General features: G+C 43.5%; 1 long non-coding RNA gene across 2 annotated transcripts; it reads right to left on the reverse strand.

The window, feature by feature from the left end:
* Window positions 1–309: 309 nt before the first annotated feature.
* On the reverse strand, window positions 310–18,874 carry LOC144580776 (uncharacterized). 2 transcript variants are annotated; one of them, XR_013530899.1, is made up of 5 exons: window positions 18,533–18,874; window positions 17,219–17,302; window positions 15,088–15,180; window positions 7,480–7,566; window positions 310–474 (listed from the first exon to the last, which is right to left on the reverse strand). It is a non-coding gene; the product is annotated as an uncharacterized LOC144580776 (long non-coding RNA). The 2 variants fall into 2 exon arrangements; XR_013530898.1 differs by having other exon boundaries at window positions 15,062–15,180.
* Between the last annotated feature and the right edge of the window lie 813 nt (window positions 18,875–19,687).

The raw sequence follows: 19,687 nt of genomic DNA on the forward strand, positions 1-19,687 counted from the left end.
ATGTCGGCAGTGTCTGAATTTTTCAGTGGTTTAAACTGTGGTTGTTAGTGGTGGAAACTGGTAAGGCTTTGCTTGGGATATTAACAACAGGCGGGCTGCTCGTTGGGCCCCAGGATGCCACCCATCGGCACTGGTGGTGGCAGCAGCAGGCCCTCTGTACCAGTCCTCAGGCCCCCAGGCAGTGTCTGTGGATGCTGGCAGTGGTGGGGGTGGGGAGGCATGGGCAGTCTGGTCCTCAGGCCCCCAGGTGATGGGTGTGGGCACTAGCAGTGGCAGCAAAATACAAAAAAATACAAAAAATCTGCTGTATTTTGTCACTATATTACTTTATTTGGGTAAATGGACCAATTAAAAAAAATTATTCTGCTGTTAATGGGCATAGTTGATGGTTTTTGGATATTACAAAGGCTGGAGAGGGAAATTTCAGGTGCTGAGAGCTTGAGATGGGATGAGTAGAGTCTCAGCTGATTACATCTAGAAGAGAAAAGAAGGATGGTCAATTATCTGTGTTGTTGAAATGCTTCTTTCTATGCCATGATATATAATCCAGAGACTCAACACTCAGGATTCCACCTCCCCTTGACACACACACAGACAGACACACACACACACACACACACACACACACACCCCCTGCTGATGTGGGTCTTACAGGTCCAGCTTCTTCTTTTCAGAATCTGAGCTTCAGACCATGCTCCTAAGGTCCAAAAGCCCAGTGTGAGCTTTCTCGCTTCCCATCAGGCCAGAAACACTTGCACAATGTCTGCCCTAAAGATTCTCAAAACCTCTTTAGGATGTAAGCGCTTTCTGAAGCGCTTTTTTTTTTAATGAACCTCTTTGTATTAATAAATGTATTTTGGTAAACATATGTCTGCATTTACTGGAGATGCTTTCCCAGAATCCAGACTTGGGAATTCTTCATTTCCAAAGGCTATATGTGTTTGTTGAACTTGTGTCTTATTATACACTCTGTTGAACTGGCCATTGGGATCTATTGTAGGCTAGGATTCCCGGGCAGAGTTTGTAGGTTTTATTTTCATTTTGTTTCATTGTTTGGGGAAGATGGAAGTTCTTTTTTAGCCAGGGATCCTAAAAAATTTAGTGTGAATGAAAATCACACTACAGGGCTTGTGAAAACACAGCATGCTGGGCCCCAAACTCAGTTTCTGCCTCAGTATTTCTGGGCTGGAACCTATGAATATGCATTTTAACAAGCTCCCAGGTGATGCTGATGCTGCTGGTATGCGAACCACACTTTGAGAACCACTGTGGCTAACAATCTCAGGGCAGTCTCCTCGAAGACCTCTTGGTGACTTCTGTGACAAACTGTGAAGCTTTAGGAGGAGAAAGAAGAGGATTTTCTTTAAAGGCCAAGTGCCTTGTCCCCCAGGATCTCCAGCTTTTGACCATGTACTGGTTACACACGTTCCTGGTAGATTCTGAACACACAATCATGTCATCTGCAAATAGAGACAATTTGACTTTCTCTTTTCCTAACTGAATACCAAATGGTAAAGACCATGACACAATAAAGAAACGGTGTCAACTAATGGACAAAACAACTAGCTAGTGGAGCATCTCAGATGGAAGGGGTTGGTCCAGAATTCTCCCCAAAGGAAATACTCCAGGAAGTAAGGTTTTTCTTAGGAGAGGACTGGGGCATCAATAGGGGTCTTCTAAGACCAAAGGCCAGGCTCCTGCATGGGGAGGGAAGGCAGTGGGGGCACTTCAGAGGGTGGAAATGGAGGTTTCCTAATCTTGTGTCTGTGGGTGGAGATGAATCAGTTATAGGAAAGACAATCAGTGAGAGCCAGTATTGAGTGCCTAATGTGGGTGATGGGGGGATGGAGGCAGCAAACCACCATGGCATGTGTATACCTATGTGACAATCCTGCACGATCTACACATGTACCCCAGATCTTAAAGTATAATAAAAAATAATAAAAAAAAAAAAAGAGAGCTCAAACTATCTCTGTTCACAGACATGATTCTATATCTAGAAAACCTCATAGTCTCTGCCCCAACCACCCTTAAGCTGGTAAACAACTTTAGCAAAATTTCAGGATAGAAAATCAATGTGCAAATATTACTAGTACTCATATATGCCAACAACATTGAAGCATAGGGCCAAATCAGAAATGGAATTCCATTCATAATTTCCATAAAAAGAATAAAATACCTAGAAATCCAGTTAGCCAGGGAGGTGAAAGATTGTTACAATGAGAATTACAAAACATTGCTTAAAAAATCAGTGATAATCCAAACTAATGGAAAAACATCCCATACTCATGGATAGCAAGTATCATTATCATTAAAACAGCCATAATGCCCAAAGAAATGTACAGATTCAATGCTATTCCTATTGAACTACCAAGGCCATCCTTCACAGAATTAGAAAAAACCATTTTCAAATGCATATGGAATAAAAAATGAATTGAATAACCAAGACAATTGTAAGCAGAAAGAACGAAGCTGGAAGCATCACATTACTAACTTCAAAGTGTACTACAGGGCCACAGTAACCAAACAGCATGGTTCATGTACAAGAACAGACACACAGACCAGTAGAGCAGAATAGAGAGCCCAGAAATAAGATCGCATATCTACAACCCTCTGATCTTCAACAAAGCTAACCAAACAAGCAATGGAAAAATGACTTCCTATTCAAGAAATGGTTCCAGGATAACTGGCTAGCCATATGCAAATGATTGAACTTGAACCCCTTCCTGGCTTTATGTAGAAAAATCAACTAAAGATGGGTAAAACTTAAATGTAAAACCCCAGACTATAGAAACCCTGGAAGACTACCTAGGCAATACCATTCTGAATATAGGAATGGACAAAAGGTTCATAATGAAGATGCCAAAAGCAATCACAAGAAAAGCGCAAACACTGACAAATGGATCTATTTAAACTAAAGGCTTCTGCACAGCAACAGAAACTAACAACAGTGTCAACAGGCAACCTACAGAATGGGAGAAATTATTTGCAAATTATGTATCTGAAAAGGTCTAATATCTAGCATTTATAAGGAACTTTAACAACTTAACAAGAAAGAAAATGCAACCCCATAAAAAAAAAAAAGGTGGGCCAAGGGCTGGGCATGATGGCTCATGCCTGTAATTCCAGCACTTTGGGTGGCTGAGGTAGGTGGACTGCTTGAGCCCAGGAGGTCAAGACCAGCCTGGGCAATATGGTAAAACCCTGTGTCTATGAAAAATAGAAAAATTAGCTGGATGTTGTCATCCCAGCTACTCAGGAGGCTGAGCAGGGGGAGTGCCTGAGTGAGACAGAGGTTGCAGTGAGCTGAGATTGCACCACTGCACTTCAGCCTGGATGTCAGAGTGAGACCTTGATTCAAAAAAAAAAAAGTAGACAAAAGACAGGAACAGACGCTTTTCAAAAGAAGACATACATGTGGCCAAAAAGCATTTGAAAAGAAGCTCAACATCCCTGAACATCAGAAAAATGCAATCAGAACCACAATGAGATACCATCTCTCACCAGTCAGACTGGCTAATATTCACAAGTCAAAAAATAACAGATGTTGGCAAACTTGTAAAGAAAAGGGAACTCTTACACATCGTTGATGGCAGTGGAAATTTGAGGAATCATCACATTGTGGAAAGCAATGTGATGATTCCTCAAACAGCTAAAACAGAACTACCACTCAATGCAGATATCCCATCACTGGGCATATACCCAAAAGAATACAAATTATTCTATCATAAAAACATGTGCACATGAATGTTTATTACCACATTATCCACAATAGCAAAGACACGGATTCAACCTAAATGCCCATAACAGACAGACTGCATAGAGAAAATGTGGTGCATATACACTGTAAAATTCTACGCAGCCTCAAAAATGAATAAGACTATGTCTTTTGCAGAAACGTGGATGGAGCTGGAGGCCATTATCCTTAGCAAACTAATGTGGAAACACAAAACCAAATACTGCATGTTCTCCTTAGAAGTGTGAGCTAAATGATGAGGCTCATGAACACCAAGAGAGGAACAACACACACTGGGGCCTACTTGAGGGTGGAAGGTGGAGGGTGAAAGGTGGGACAGGAGAGCAAAAAAAAAAAAACAAAAACAAACAAACAAAAAACCACAACTATCGGGTACTAGGCTTAGTACCTGGATGATGAAATAATCTGTACCACAAATCCTCATGACACGAGTTTCCCTGCACATGTATCCCTGAACCTCAAATAAAAGTTCAAAAACCAAAAACAAACAATCTCACCTTTCTTTGGAATCTTCAGGAGAAACAGTATCTCTGAAACTTTGATTCACATGGACACCAAGAGAAAGGAGAGGATATAGCTAGAGCCCAGGCGTGTGACAGACAGATGAGAGCAGCCCTCACCTGGTAGAGCCAAGGGGCCTAGCATGGGGCAGGTTCATCAAGGACTTTCTCTGCCTCTCTCCCAGATCACGCTGAGGATCAAGGCAGTGCTGTCCCAGAATCTTTAAAGGCAAAAAGGAAGATTATCTTCTAGAGCCAACGCCTTTTCCAATAATTCCCACCTTATTTTTTTTTTTTTTTTAACCATTGTACAAACTGGGAAAATGTACACCTTCTGAGTAGATTCTGCACAGTGGAGAAAAGGCTTGAGAGGCACAAAGGCTGGGCTTTTTAATCATTCCTCACTCCATCATCCTAATCTACGCATTTCCCCGGTAACTCAATCCACAGCCTGGTACCCGCCCCTGCCCCCCACCCCCACTGTCATTTTGGTGAGTTACAGACAGGTCTGCAAACAGCTTTGGTTCTGACTAGTTTCTTCCTGACACCTGAGCCTTTCTCATGCTGCAAGGGAAGCTTGCTGGGAGGAGCTTGGAATCAGGAATAAAGTCAGAGGACAGGGCTGACAGGGACCATTTAAATGCTGCAACTCAGAGATTCACATAGAAGACAGGCACAATTCTGAAGAGCTGCCCGGAGGAAGCAAAAAGGTCAGAGCTACAGGTGAGCTGAAAAGGCACAGCCTTCAATAATCTCAAGTCACATAAACCAAGAAGGAAATGGTAGATTTTATAAGATGAAAATGTTAGCATTTCTACTGGGAATGCTTTACTGAGAGTTGCTGTGTTTGTGGACTAGAGGCCCTGAGGCTATGGGATGAGATGCTTGTGGGGTGTGAGGTGTGGACCCTGGACCAGTGCAACCATTTGTGAGTGTGTGATGGTGTCTGATGAGAGTGAACTCTGTTGAGATGATGTGACTTTAGGTGGGAGGCAGATGGTCCACCAGGATGGGCGGGTGTGTGAATGAGTGTAATGGGTGAGTTGCTTTGTCTTCATGACTGTGGAGTGTGAGTGTGTGTGTGTGTGTGTGTGTGAGCACAGCTCAAGTGCTTGAGCATCTGTATATTCATGGTGAGCAGGTGTGTGGGACTGTGGGTGTGTGTGCTGGGATGTGACTGGGTGTTGAACTGGGAACATGCATGTGGCCTTCTGTGCATGTGAAGGTTCCTCCGCACATAGCAGCACCTCTGAGGAAGCAGCTGTGCAGCCTCCCCTGTGTGTCCGTGTTGGTCCTGGGTGGCAGAACTGGTGGGGATTTGGGAACTGGGAGTTACTGAGAACTCATGTTCAACCATTCATGAGAACAGAATATATGATCCATAGATGTCTCTTTCCAACAAGTGTGGGGAAGAGGAATGCAGACCATGGGGGTGACGGTTCCTCAGGTGGGGTCTACACAGAGTGACCACTGGCTCCTGCCTCCCAGCTTCAGCTCTCTTCCTGTCCCTCATCACAGCCTGTCCTTCCCATTGTAGAGCAGGAGGGTGGGCAGATGCTGGCTTGCTAGCAAAGAACACTGGAGGCCCTGGTTTCAGTGCCCGGATCACCCAAAACCAGGAAGGAACAAGCATAGCCTCAGTTAAGACAGCACTTACAGTGAATAGTAGTAAGAAAAACGGCTGGGTCCACTGGCTCATGCCTATAGTCTCACCACTTTGGGAAGCCAAGATGGGAGAATAACTTGAGGCCAAAAGTTTGAGAACAGCCTGAGCATTATAGTGAGACCCTCTCAAAAATTTTAAGTAACATTTGTCATCCCAGCTACTTAGGCGGCAAAGGTGGGAGGATCCTACAGCCTAGCAGTTCAAGGCTTCAATAAGCTATGATTGCACCACTGTACGTCAGCCTGGGTGATAGACCAAGACCCTGTCTCGAAAAAAAAAAACCACTTGTAGTCATTTTAGAAATCAATCATTCCCTCCAGTTATGTCCCTGACTCAGGCATTTCATGTGTGCAAGTCCTAGGGCTGTGCTCTCAGCAATGTGGCCCCTTCTGGGAAGGACATCCATGGCCCATGATGATGATGATGCATATGCCTCCCTCATACAGAAGTTCCTGTTCCTTTATTATTTCCTTCTGTCTTTTAACAAGTGTTGTTTCTCATTGGAGTGAATTTCCAAATTTTTAAATCCTCAAGTCTTGTTTTCACAGTGTCAGAGTTGAAAATGAAGGCAGTTCAGTGTTCCAGGGGGACTCCTCTTTCTTTTAGGTCACCTCTAACAGGCCCTACACATGCCAGGGGTTAGGGTAAAAGTTTTACATATATTAAACTCATCTATTACCAAGAACACCCTACAAAGTAGGAATTCCTGGTAATCCTCCTTGTCCTGGGGAAACTAAGGCAAGGAGAGTTCAAGTAATGGATCTAAGATGGCACTGCTTGTAAGAGGCAGAATGAGGACTGGAATTCAGGCATCTTGGCTCCTGAACCCTTCTCTTTCCTATGGGTCCTTCATTTCTTCAGGAATATGAGGCCCTGCCTGTGGTAGGATGAAAGCGGGGAAGTCAGAGTCTGTTCTTTGATCTCTAAGGGCAATCTGTTACAGAATGCCACTCTCACGACTTGTGTCCTTGACCATTGGTTCTCCTATCACAATCAGAGGGACGCTGGGCCCCCCTTTCATGTGAGTACTCCATGGTCCAAGGGTGGGGGTGGAGCAGAAAGGAGAACGTTTGCTCAGGGGATGATCTCAGGCGTGAGTGATGTGGAAATGTCTAGTGGGCAGGATGGAGGCACCGTGCAGGTGCAGGTCTCGGAGACCCTCCAGCTCCAGACAAGAAACCTACAGTGGCTGCACTGTGGGCCAGTCATGGTGACTCAGGTAGAAGGACACTCAGGGACTGGGGCTGTGGCTCCTTATCAAGGACATAGAATTTCCAGGGAGTGAACAACTCCTAGGCCAAGATTAGTGACTATGGCTCAGTTTCCACCTTGGGATGAAGAACAGAGCTTCTCATACCTCAAGGGCAGGAGAAGCTGAAGCAGCCCCAGAGGGCTGAGGCTTACAGTATCAGCACCAAGTCTTCACTCTACCTATGAAAAGGCGGGAAGGATTTCTTTGTGTGTCCCGTATGTGCCCCCACAAGGGAGAGACCTGTCCACAACCCTGTGTGCTTTTCCCTCAGCAAGGACCCATGGCTGCAGGTGGATTTACTCACTGGGATGGGTGAAAACTCAGACATCGCCTTCCACTTCCAAGTGTACATTGGCCATTGTGTGGTCATGAACAGCCATGAGGATGGGATCTGGAAGGAAGAAGTGATAGTTAGCTATGTGCCCTTTGAGCCTGGCAAAGAATTTGAACTGATTTTCCTAGTGCTGGACATTGAGTACCAGGTGAGTGCCTCAGGAGCTCCCAGTACCCAGCCTCCATGGGCTCCCAGAGCAGGAGGCAGCTCTTCCTGAGCTGGCCCCACCTGTCCCTTGGGACCCACCTCCTGTAACTACTCCTGGCAGAGGCCTTTTTGTCAACAGAGCACCCTCTGCTTGCACTGCCATCCTCAGATTTTTTTACCCATATCTGGGTCAAATTTTTTTTTACCAGGGTCAAGGTCAGCTCACCTGCCATTTCCCCAAGTTGGAGAATATCCTGTGTCTTTTCCCATAGTGCTCATTTCTACTTATGTCATTATTTAAACTTTCATTTGGCTGAATGAATACAATATGGGTAAGAAAAAAATTGTTTTTGTCAGTCAAAATTTAGACTTCATCTCAATCCTAGACCCCAAGCCTACTCCTAAGAACTTTACCGGTGCTTTGCTCTCCTTCCAGAGGAAATACAAGCCTGTGGAAGGAAGCATATAGGTTTATGATTTCATTTGTTTTTAAGCAAATCCTGGTATAAGTTGCTCTACACACTACATTTTAGGAAGCAATGTGATTTTCTGCGAACAAATGTATCTCGAAGACATCCTCAATCCATGGTGCTTCCTCAGTTGTTAAAAACTGCATCATATTCAATTAGAATTATTACTCAGAGTTAATGAACTTGACCTCTGATGAACATTTAGGTTGTTTTAACTATTTTGTTCTCACAGATAATGCTCTATTGAGATTTCTAATCAATCTCTTTGCCATTATTAACCACTCAATGCTTAATTGAAAAATATCTATAAAGAAATGAAAAAAATGGTTCTAAGATGTGTGAATTTTAAATTTGATACATTAACACTTATAAGGCGACTTTTTCTATAGCCTCAGTATGAATATATTCATACTTTCTGGCATTCTCAAATGAGTACACCAAAATATTCACATTTTATTCAGATTTAAATGATGGATCTTTTTATATGCTTAGAAGTTGTTGAAGATAATATTCTGTTTCACAATACCTGTCCCGTTTTACCTTTGTAAGAAGGCTTGGGTTTCATGCTTTGCCACAATTAGCCCAAATCTGGGCTACTCCAAAGAGAAACTAGGCCCTCAGCAGTGAATGGCAGTCATAGTTCATGGAACTGAAATGTATGCATTCAGTGAACACTGCTGGCCATTAACCTGTGCAAGGACCAGTGTAAGATGCAGGGATTCAAGTTCATGGACACAGTCTCTGGCCCTGGGGATCTTTGATGCGAGAGGGGAGGCTGAACAGAGACCTTGCAACACTGAGTGGTAGAGCCTCACTGGAGGAATAACAGGAAACATTAGAAATAAAATGGGCAGCTGTCTCAAATAGTCACAAAAGGTGTCTGTCAGCAGAAACTTGTCTACTGGGTTCAGTTGCATAACTACGAGTTTTCTCAGGGGAGGTTTCAGGTACTAGGACAGAGTGGAGAGGAGGCTGAAATGTTGTTTGGTGGTACTGCTTTCTGAGGCATTTTTGCTCTTGCAGGTAATGGTAAATGGCCAATGCTGTTACACCTTTGCCCATCGACTCCCGCCCGCATCTGTGAAGAGGTTCCGAATGTGGAAAGAGGTCTCTATGACCTCAATGACTATCTGCAGTTGCAAGAGATAACCACACTCCTCATTGAGGAATCCCTCTTTCTACATGACCATGAGATTCCCAGAGCCTGTTAACAGAATAATCCCTCCTCACTCCTTCCCATACACTTGGTTATGAAAAGTTCATCAAATTTCCCAAGATTTGGTTCTTACTTTAGGAAGGGAAAGAGAAAGTAGTCATCTCAAGAGAGTCTGAGTGATTGTATGGGAAGCATTAAGACATCAAAGAGGAAAAACCTTCCTGTGACTCAGGAAGTGAGTGACAAAGTCCCTGGAATATCTGAGAAATTAGGAATGGCATCCTTCTATAGCACGTAGTTTATATCAGACACTCAATCAAAATCCTTCTCCAATCTCAGATGACTCACTGCACTGAAATGTTAGGTAGCTGTTCACAGCCATGCAGTTATCACTGGTGGCTTTGTGGAGAAACGATAACTTTAGGATAATCAGGTGGGATTTTTAAATTCTATTATTCCCAGGACGTTTACTCTACATGAACACTGCGCCTCGCTCAGTGCAGGCGGCTCTGAAGGAACTTTAGAAAAAGATGACAAATTCCTGGCCAGGAGTGGTGGCTCATGCCTGTAATCCCAGCACTTTGGGGAACTGAGGCGGCAGATCACTTGAGGTGAGGAGTGTGAGACCAGCCTGCCCAACATGGCAAAACCATTTCTACTAGTAATACAAAAATTAGCTGGGTGTGGTGCCATGTGTCTGTAATTCAGCTAGTTTGGAGGCTGAGACATAAGAATTGCTTGAACTCAGCAGGCAGAGGTTTCAGTGAGCTGAAATCGTGCCACTGCACTCCAACCTAGGTGGCAGAGTGAGACTGTCTCAAAAAAAAAAAGATGATCAATTTCCCATATGAAAATTTCACTCCAAGCAATAGTTAGAGAATCATAGGAGTTTAATGATTTCCCTTCAATGATTCTGATTGTTCTTGTTTCTAAACACTTGCAAGATTTTTCCAACTTACGTGTACACAATTCTGGGATTTCTCTTTGGAAACAGGTGGCCATGGTTTTTAGAACAGAAAATATGTAGTTTATTGTTGGAATAGACAGTTCATACACATAGACACAGTGAGGAGACCCTGCTTCTCTGCTGTTGCATGTAGGCATTGCAGCACAGCAAACCTCCCAACACATATTGGCCGAAAGCAACCATTGATTCTGATCTCTACCAGCTTTGCAGATTCACTGGAGTCATGTGGGTGGTAGATCATGAGGTGGCAGTCACATTTTCTGAAGGATCTGTAGCCTGGGATTCCAGGGGATGCTTCACTCATGTGTGACTCAACGCTAGGGCTGGGTGAACACTGGGGGGTTGGCTGGCTATTTCCTTCCCCACTTTACCTCTCCATTCATGCCTCAAATTTCCTCAAATCATGAGTCTCATGATTCTTGGACTTAATGAATGGTGATTGGCTTCCACCAACAAAAGCCTTCCAAAAGGCTCAAGGAGGAGGTGCAGGGCATTATAGGACCTAGCTTTGAAGGGCAGACAGTGTCACTTCTATGACATTATGTTGATCAAGGTGAGTCACACAGGCAGCCCAAATCAAACGAACATGAATCCACAAGCTGTGGCTATTCTGACTTGTGGTCCTGAGGGGCCACCCTTAGCAACGAGAATAACTGCTTACCTGTTCAAGACCATGTTAATTCAGCTGTATTGCTTTTTATTTCCCCTAATTCATCCACAATACTGGCCAATTGCAATACTCCCAAGTATTTTAGTAAAATACATCTGTACCCCACTCTTCACTCCTTATTTATTCCAGCACCGATAACTGTTCCTGACACAAAGTATATGTTCAGTATGTATGTACTGAATCAATGTGCTCATTCTTATTTTTGAACCATATCCTTTGACAATACGAAGGTCTTTAACATACATGGAACCACTTCCTTTTTTCTCGTATTTACTAATACATGTGACACTGTGTTTTGTGGGAAACCATTATACATTTAATAGTTTGTTACTAGCTTTTCCCTCATGCGGTGTATTTTTTAAAAGATGGACTTTTTCTTCTGAAAACAAAGACAAAAACAAAAAAAGGGATACATGTGCCGAGCGTGGTTACACAGGTATGCATGTGCCATTGTGGTTTGCTGTACCTACTGACCCATCCTCTAAGTTCCCTCCCTTTCTCCCACCCCCACCGCCCCCCAAACAGGCCCTGGTGTGTGTTGCTCTCCTTTGTCCATGTGTTCTCAATGTTCTACTCCCACTTAAAAGTGAGAACATGTGATGTTTGGTTTTCTGTTCCTCTGTTAGTTTGTTGAGGATGACTGCTTTCAGCTTCATCCAAGTCCCTGCAAAGGGCATGATCTCATTCCTTTTTATGGCTGCAAAGTTATTCCATGGTGTATATGCACCATATTTTCTTTATCCAGTCTATCATTGATGGGCATCTGGGCTGATTGATTCCATGTCTTTTCTATTGTAAACAGCACTACAATAAACATGTGTGTGCATGTGTTTTTATAGAATGATTTACATTCCTTTGGGTATATACCCAGTAATAGGATTGCTGGGTCAAATGTTATTTCTGGTTCTAGATCCCTGAGGAATCACCATACTATATTCCCCAACAGTTGAACTAATTTACATTCCCACCAGCAGTGCAAAAGCTTTCCTATTTCTCCACAGCCTCACCAGTATCTTATTGTTTCCTGAATTTTTAATAATCACCATTCTGACTGGCATGAGATGGTTAATTCATTGTGGTTTTGATTTGCATTTCTGTGATTAGTGATGTTATAAAAATTTTTTTTCAAATGTTTGTTGGCCTCATAAATATCTTCTTTTGAGAAGTGTTTGTCCATATCCTTTGCCCACTTTTTGATGATGTTTTTTCTTGTAAATATGTTTAAGTTCTTTGTAGATTCTGGATATTAGACCTTTGTCAGATGGGTAGATTGCAAAAATATTCTGTAGGTTGCTTGTTCATTCGGATTAGTTTCTTTTGCTGTGCAGAAGCTCTTTAATTAGATCCCATTTGTCAATTTTGGCTTTTGCTGCAATTGCTTTTGGCATTTTTGTTATGAAGTCTTTGCCCATGACTATGTCCTGAATTGTACTGCCTAGGTTTTCTTTAGGGTTTGTATGGTTTTGGGTTTTACATTTAAGTCTTTAATCCATCTTGAGTTAATTTTTGTAGAAGGTGTAAGGAAGGGGTCTTACTGAAGGGGAGATCCTTTTGCCATTGCTTGTTTTTGTCAGCTTTGTTGAAGCTCAGATGGTTGTAGATGTGTGGTGTCATTTCTGGGGTCTCTGTTTTGCTCCATTGATCTATATGTCTGCTTTGATACCAGTACCATGCTGTTTTAGTTACTGCAGCCTTGTAGTATAGTTTGAAATTGGGTAGCATTATGCCTCCTGTTTTGTTCTTTTTGCTGAGGGCTGATTGTCATGGCTGCATGGGATGTTCTTTAATTCCATATGAAATTTCAAATAGTTTTTTCTAGTCTGTGAAGAACGTCAATGGTAGTTTGATGGGAGTAGCATCACATCTATAAATTATTTTGGGCAGTGTGCCTATTTTCACGATATTTATTCTATCCAAGAGGATGAAATGTTTTTCCATTTTGTTGTTTAAAGATGTACATTTTGCTTCCATATTTACCCTACAAAGAATACAAAACTTAGAGAAAAACTTTGGTTGTGCTTGACTTGACCCCACTGTGCCACATCACTGAACAAATTCCATAGAAGAGCACACCCTGCAGGATAATGGTGGTTCTCTACATCTAGGAGAGAAGCTGTTCTCCTGTTCCCCAGACCTATTAAGAGTTTAGCAAATGTCTTTATAAACATCAGTGAATACTGTGGAATAATGAGCAACAATATACATTACCCAAATTGTACTATAAATAATTTAAGTCCAGTCCCTGGAACCTTTAGCCCTGGTGACAAGAAATTAAAGAATTTCCTTCCTAAACAAGTCCTGGTGTAGTTGCAGCGTTATGGCTTCCTGAACATAGCAAATCTTCGAACCTCTTCTCTGCAGACTGCATTTCCTTCTCTATGTTTTAAGTACTATTCTTTTTTTTTTTTTTTTTTTGAGACGGAGTTTCGCTCGTTACCCAGGCTGGAGTGCAATGGCGTGATCTTTGCTCACTGCAACCTCTGCCTGCTGGGTTCAGGCAATTTTCCTGCTTCAGCCTCCTGAATAGCTGGGATTACAGGCACGTGCCACCATGCCCAGCTAATTTTTTGTATTTTTAGTAGAGACAGGGTTTCACCATGTTGACCAGGATGGTCTCCATCTTTTGACCTTGTGATCCACCCACCTTGGCCTCCCAAAGTGCTGGGATTACAGGCATAAGCCACTGCGCCCAGCCAGCTTTAAGTACTATTCTATGTCCTTGATGATGGTGGCAGTTGTAACATGTAATGACAAGGGGAAAACTTACCTGGTTCTCCTCTTGTCTGGATTTAGTACTTACAGGTCTATGCAGAGACTACAGCTGATAGAGATAGAAATTTGAACTTTGGGGTCATTAAGATTTGGGTCCAAGCACCTTTCCTCAGCCATCAAGCTACCAACAGCTTTATCCAGTGAGGGGAAGCCTGCTTTTCAGAGGTGCTGGCTACAAGATCTTGCTGGATATCTGGGTGAGGCCTTCACAAAGCCCAATCCACTGGTGAAATATTTTGTTAATGACCACCTACAATTATTTGGCAGATGAGGAATTGTAGTCCCCCTGGTTACTATGGTTCCTGGTGCTGATTGCTTTTTCATGAACTCATTACTAATCATTACTGTTGTTCCCATTTTCTGAGTACTTACTAGGTAGCATGCACTCTACCATACACTTTTCAGCTCATGTTATGGACTGAATTGTACTTCTCCCACCCCCAAATTCCTATGTTGAAGCTGTAACCAACAATGTGAATGGAGTTGGAGACAGAGTCTTTAAGGAGGTAATTATGATTCAGTGAGGTCCACAGTGTGAGGCCCTAATCAAACAGGACTTGTGTCCTTGTAAGTAAAGGAAGAGATGCCAGGGACATGTGTGCACAGAAGAGGCCATGGGAGCATGCAGCAAGAAGATGGCCATCTGCAGGCCGAGGGAGGCCTCAACAGAAAACACCCAGATTTTCAGGCTTCAGAACCGTGAGAAAATAAATTTCTGTTGTTTAAGCCGCCCCATTGGTGGCATTGTTAGGGCAGCCTTAGAAGATTAACGCAACTCACCTACTTGTCTCCTGATAGCCTCCCTATTCCCCAACTCCATAGCAATCAGGTGATTCTTTAAGCTCAGGAAGCTCTGCTCAAGTGGCTACCCCATACTCAAGGTCAAGCTGTTGACTCTTCTGTCCCTCTTCTACCTCCCTATTAGAAGCCCAGGGCCTTCCACTCAGAGACGGGATAAAATGTGATGGGGTCATCTGGAGAGCCATGGTAGAAATTCACAAGGGTGCAGAGGTGGAGAGGGAATTATGAACAGGCCACTTCATTAGGCCAGAAAATATTTTCTCTTCCTATCTTTGCCAAAAGTACAGTGGCTCAGCTCCTTCACATGTGAATATTCTGAGGAGTTGGTATGTGGCTCACTTGTGTAACTATCTACAAGCGACACAATAGTTCTGTGACTCATTTTCCTTTGCTATAAAATTGGCATACCTCATAGTGCTGCTGTGTAACATGACTTCTGCAGTGGTTGCAACATACTGAGCGCTATGTAAATGCTGGGAATTATTATACATACAATAAAACATGCTAATTTAATATTTATTAGCATGTACCTTATTAGAAATTATTATAATAATTATTTTTCATCTTGCCTGTCAATTGGGTGCCAGCTCCTCACCTTCAGTTTTCGACCAAGATGAGCAGGTATGGCTGATGGTGCTAAGAAGAAAGCTGCCCATGTCTCTCTGGCCAACATAGGGAAACCCCAGCTCTAGTAAAAATACAAGAATACAAAAATTAGCCAGGCAAGGACAGCTGGAAGCTCCATGTTTTGTGCCTTCCTGGGCTCTGTGCTATATGTACTTCTCCCCTTGACAGATTTCAATCTGCAGCCTTTCCCTGCAACAAACTGCTAACTGTGAATATAACAGTTTTCAGTGAGTTCCAAGAGTCCATCTAATGAAGTCTTGAATCTAAGAGTGATGTTGGGGACTGTCGGGGTCTGGCACGTCTGCTGGGGGACTACCAACCAGCGGGAGTCCCCGAGACCGCCAACGTAGATGTCTCGTTCAACTTGAGAAAGAGAGTGCGCGGAAGTGAAAGAAAATAGAAAAGTGGAGTCTGGAGGGCTGGGCAGCACAGCGCAGCGCAGCGCAGGACAGCACAGCACAGCATCTTTATTCTTGTGGGTTACAGCTTTTATACCTTTTTTCTTGTTGCATTTACTTTATCTCAGTAGAAAGAAAGGGGTCAACAGAAAGGAAATAGAAACTCCATAAAAAATAGTTATCAGGGGCTTGTGATATCCGCTCAGAAAGCAGTTTATGGGGGCTTGTGATAGTAGTTTACATTTCAAAGATTTTACATTTCAAAGATACAATGGTGCCCTTAAGGTGGCTGGTTAAACCTCTTTTTCATCAGGAGCTAAACAAAGGCTTAGCTCCAGGGAAAATATGGGCAGAGGTCTCTGCTCCTCTTAGGCATCTCAATTGTAGCAAGTTTACTGCTTACACAGAGACTGATGGGGACATGGAAACAGACAGCACAATGTCCTCATAAACTGCAGACCTTTGCTTTGCATTCTGTTGTTGCTTCAGTGACTCGGCCCGCAGCCTTTTGTCTCACCTGACAGCCCTCGAGATGGGGAGTGCAGATAGGTCCTGCAGCCAAACTGAGGCGAGTCATACTGCTGTCTCGAGCCCTTGGCCCGAACTCTGCACACAGGGGACCCCTGAACTTGCAGGTGAGATAAGAAGTGAAGTTTTTTGTAAACTGTTTCCTCTAATTTCAAAGTTGGGTCACTTTTGCAATGGCTATTAGAGGTATCAACTGATATCTGACTGAGACTAAACTGAGATATTTTCACCTGTCAAATTGGTAACATTCTAGAAATTTGAGAATACCATGCACTGGCTAGGCTGTGAGGTAACAGGCACACATCTTCTGTGGATGAAAGCTCAAAGTACAAAACACTGAATGAAAATGTGACAATATTTATTAAAATTAGAAGTACAGGCTGGGTGCGGCAGTTGGCATCTATAATCCCACCACTTTGGGAGGTCGAGGCGGAAGGATCAGTTGAGGTCAAGAGTTCCAGACTAGCCTCGCCAACATAGGGAAACCCCATCTCCAGTAAAAATACAAAAATAAGCTAGGTGTAGTGGCTCATGCCTATAGTTCCCGCTACTCAGGAGACTGAGGCAGAATTGCTTGAACCCAGGAGGCAGAGGTTGCAGTGAGCTGAGATGGCAGCACTGCACTTTCGCCTGGGCAACAGAGCAAGGCTCCATCTCAAAAAAAAAGAAAAATACACATCACCTTTGGTTGACTGAAATTCACCCTATGGATTTTCTGGCACACATTTCAGATGTACAAACTCACTCACTGTAATACTCTTTGTAATAGGAAATGGAAAGAAAGCCCAAATGTCTGTCAGTAACTGGTTAAACATACGGTAAATCCACATGGAATACAAATATAATATGTTTAACCAGTTTTCCACGTTTGTGAAAGGCAATTGGGAAGCTTTCTACATATGCATTTAGACAGGTCTCTAAGTTGTGATTGTACAAAAAAATCAGACATGAGCTAGTGTGTGTTTATTATATACATATTGTAACTGTGTATACTGCATATTGTGTACATTATACACATAGTGTGTATACTGTATTATCACATATCCAGTAATAATATATATACATATGAATGTATAAAAGAAAACAGCAGGCAAATAACCTACATTCACATTTGCCTGCTAATGTATGAGGACATTTTAGAAGGAAACATAACAAAGTAATAACTGTAATTACCTGAAGGCTGTAGTGGAACAGGCAATAAATAGTTTTTGCTGTATTTTTACACCTTTTCTCTTTTGAGCTTTGTGAAGGCATTACCTATTCAAAACATTAAAAAAAAACTTAAGTTAAAATTTAAAAGTTAAAAGAAAACATATCTTTACTTCAGATGTTCCTGAAAACACTTTAACACATAATACATGCAATACATATTTTCTATTTTGATTTTATCTGTCAGTTGAAATACCTTGAGAAACAAAATTAATCTTCCACTAATTAGCCTTTGTTGACTATGGCAGGAAGGGATGACAAACTCTAAAATTTCAAGTTCTTCAATACTCTTCCGGTCTTGACTTAACAACGTAAGTTTAGAAAATTAGGTCATTTTGTTCTTGCTTTCATCCTCTTGGTTAATACCCATGGACCCTAGTATTGGCAAGTTGTTCAGTCAAGCTTTATTCTTGCAATACCAACGTTTTCAGTGAGGCAAACATCAAGGAGACATTCGACAATGCCAGGACAAAAAACATCCATTAATCAGGATTTCTGAAGTGTGAAAATTCTCCCTCCTGACCCCACGATTCATTCGACTTCTTTTCCCTTGTTTCTTCTTCTTCTTCTTCTTTTTTTTTTTTTTCTGAGACGGAGTTTCGCTCTTGTTACCCAGGCTGGAGTGCAATGGCGCGATCTCGGCTCACCGCAACCTCAGCCTCCCGGGTTCAGGCAATTCTCCTGCCTCAGCCTCCTGAGTAGCTGGGATTACAGGCACGCACCACTGTGCCCAGCTAATTTTTTGCATTTTTAGTAGAGACGGGGTTTCACCATGTTGACCAGGATGGTCTCGATCTTTTGACCTCGTGATCCACCCGCCTCGGCCTCCCAAAGTGCTAGGATTACAGGCGTGAGCCACCGCGCCCAGCCCCCCTTGTTTCTTCATGATACTCTCCCCTTTTTTTTCAACTACGCAATAATTGCTCTCTTTTCTTTACAACTGAACATTTTATTTTCCAGAATAAAAACGTTTTAGTTATAGGACTGTCAAATAATTCTTCCTCAAACAAGCCCAAAGGATAATGGCAGGGTCCTATGGAAGTAGCTGCCCGTCTTTTGGTGTAAAGGTCACCACCATTCCGCGTCTTTCAACCTATCGCAGCCGAGTTCTGAAGCCAGACGACCAAGCGTCACAGAGGCAAAAAGATCTCGGATAAATGTAAAATAATCCAGATGGACGCTGGGCTAACGTGCTTGCGAACTTGCATCGTGGGCTTCATCCCTCGCGCCGCGCACGTCCACAACCACCACCTAGCCGGCTTCGTCAAACACTCTTACCTGGCTGCGTGGTCGTTGGGCACCTCTCCCCAAATCGAGGCTGCACTTGCTCAAAGTCAGGCCCGAGGGCTTCGGGCTCCCGTTGGGGGTTGGGAAGGCGGCCAGGCCCGAGCCGCGGTCAGGCGGGGTCGGGGCTCCGGGTCTCCTCACGGTGCTGCCCAGATCCCGAGCTCCGCAGCCCGCGCCAGGGCTCGCTCGCGATTGCAGCCGCCTGCCCCCGCCTGAGGAATGTCGCTGTCGCCATTTGTCGCGCCCTTCTGCCTGCCACTGCTGTCTGCCTGCAGGTCCCACATCTCAGACATCCACGTCACCTTCGCCGCTCGGGGAAAACGGCAACAAGACAACATGGCTGCGCGCGTGCGCACTTAAGTGCATGCGCATGCGTATCCGTGCGTGTGCATGCGCGTGTGTATTCATACGTGCCTGCGATAGTGAACGTGCAAGGGGAGACGCACGTGTCTTCTCCCTCCTGCGCCCAATGGGAGGTGCACTTTTGGAAAGACCCCTTATGGGGAGTTTGCACCGGGTACAAGTTTCCTCTGGTTCCAAACAAGTGACAAAAGCCGCTTCGTATTTTAAAATTTAACAGAATAATTCTTTGTAAGGCACCCCTACATGATAATGTTTCAGTCCTTACCACATTTTCAAAAAGCTGTGCACAGTCTAGGCAACATAGCAAGACATCCTCTCAACAAAAAATAAAAATAATTAGCTAGGCATGCTCCCACGCTCCCGTGGTCCCAGCTACTCGGGAGGCTGAGGAGGGAGGATCACTTGAGCCCAGGAGGTCGGGGCTGCAGGGAGCTATGCTTGCACCACTGCATTACAGCCTGGGCAACAGAGTGACACCCTGTGTCACAAACAACAGCAGCAACAATAAAACTGCAGCTTTTGGTGCTGGAAACCTGAAACTGTCCTCTCATGGCTGCTGTTGTGTCACACAGACTTTCTCCTCTTCTCGGTACGCTCCGTTTTTTTGTTTTACCCTCCTTCCTTCCTACTTTCTTTCCTTTCTGCTCTCTTTCTGTTCTTCTCCTTCTCTTTGGCTGTTCCTTACTTTCACCTGCTTGGCCTCCTTCTCTTTACCCTTCTCTTCCTCTTGTAACTGAGGAGCTTAATTATGTTAATTCCTCAAAAACTTTACTGGGTGTGTTG

The sequence above is a fragment of the Callithrix jacchus genome, chromosome 22, assembly GCF_049354715.1.
Source record: "Callithrix jacchus isolate 240 chromosome 22, calJac240_pri, whole genome shotgun sequence".
In the NCBI taxonomy this organism is placed as follows: Eukaryota; Metazoa; Chordata; class Mammalia; order Primates; family Cebidae; genus Callithrix; species Callithrix jacchus.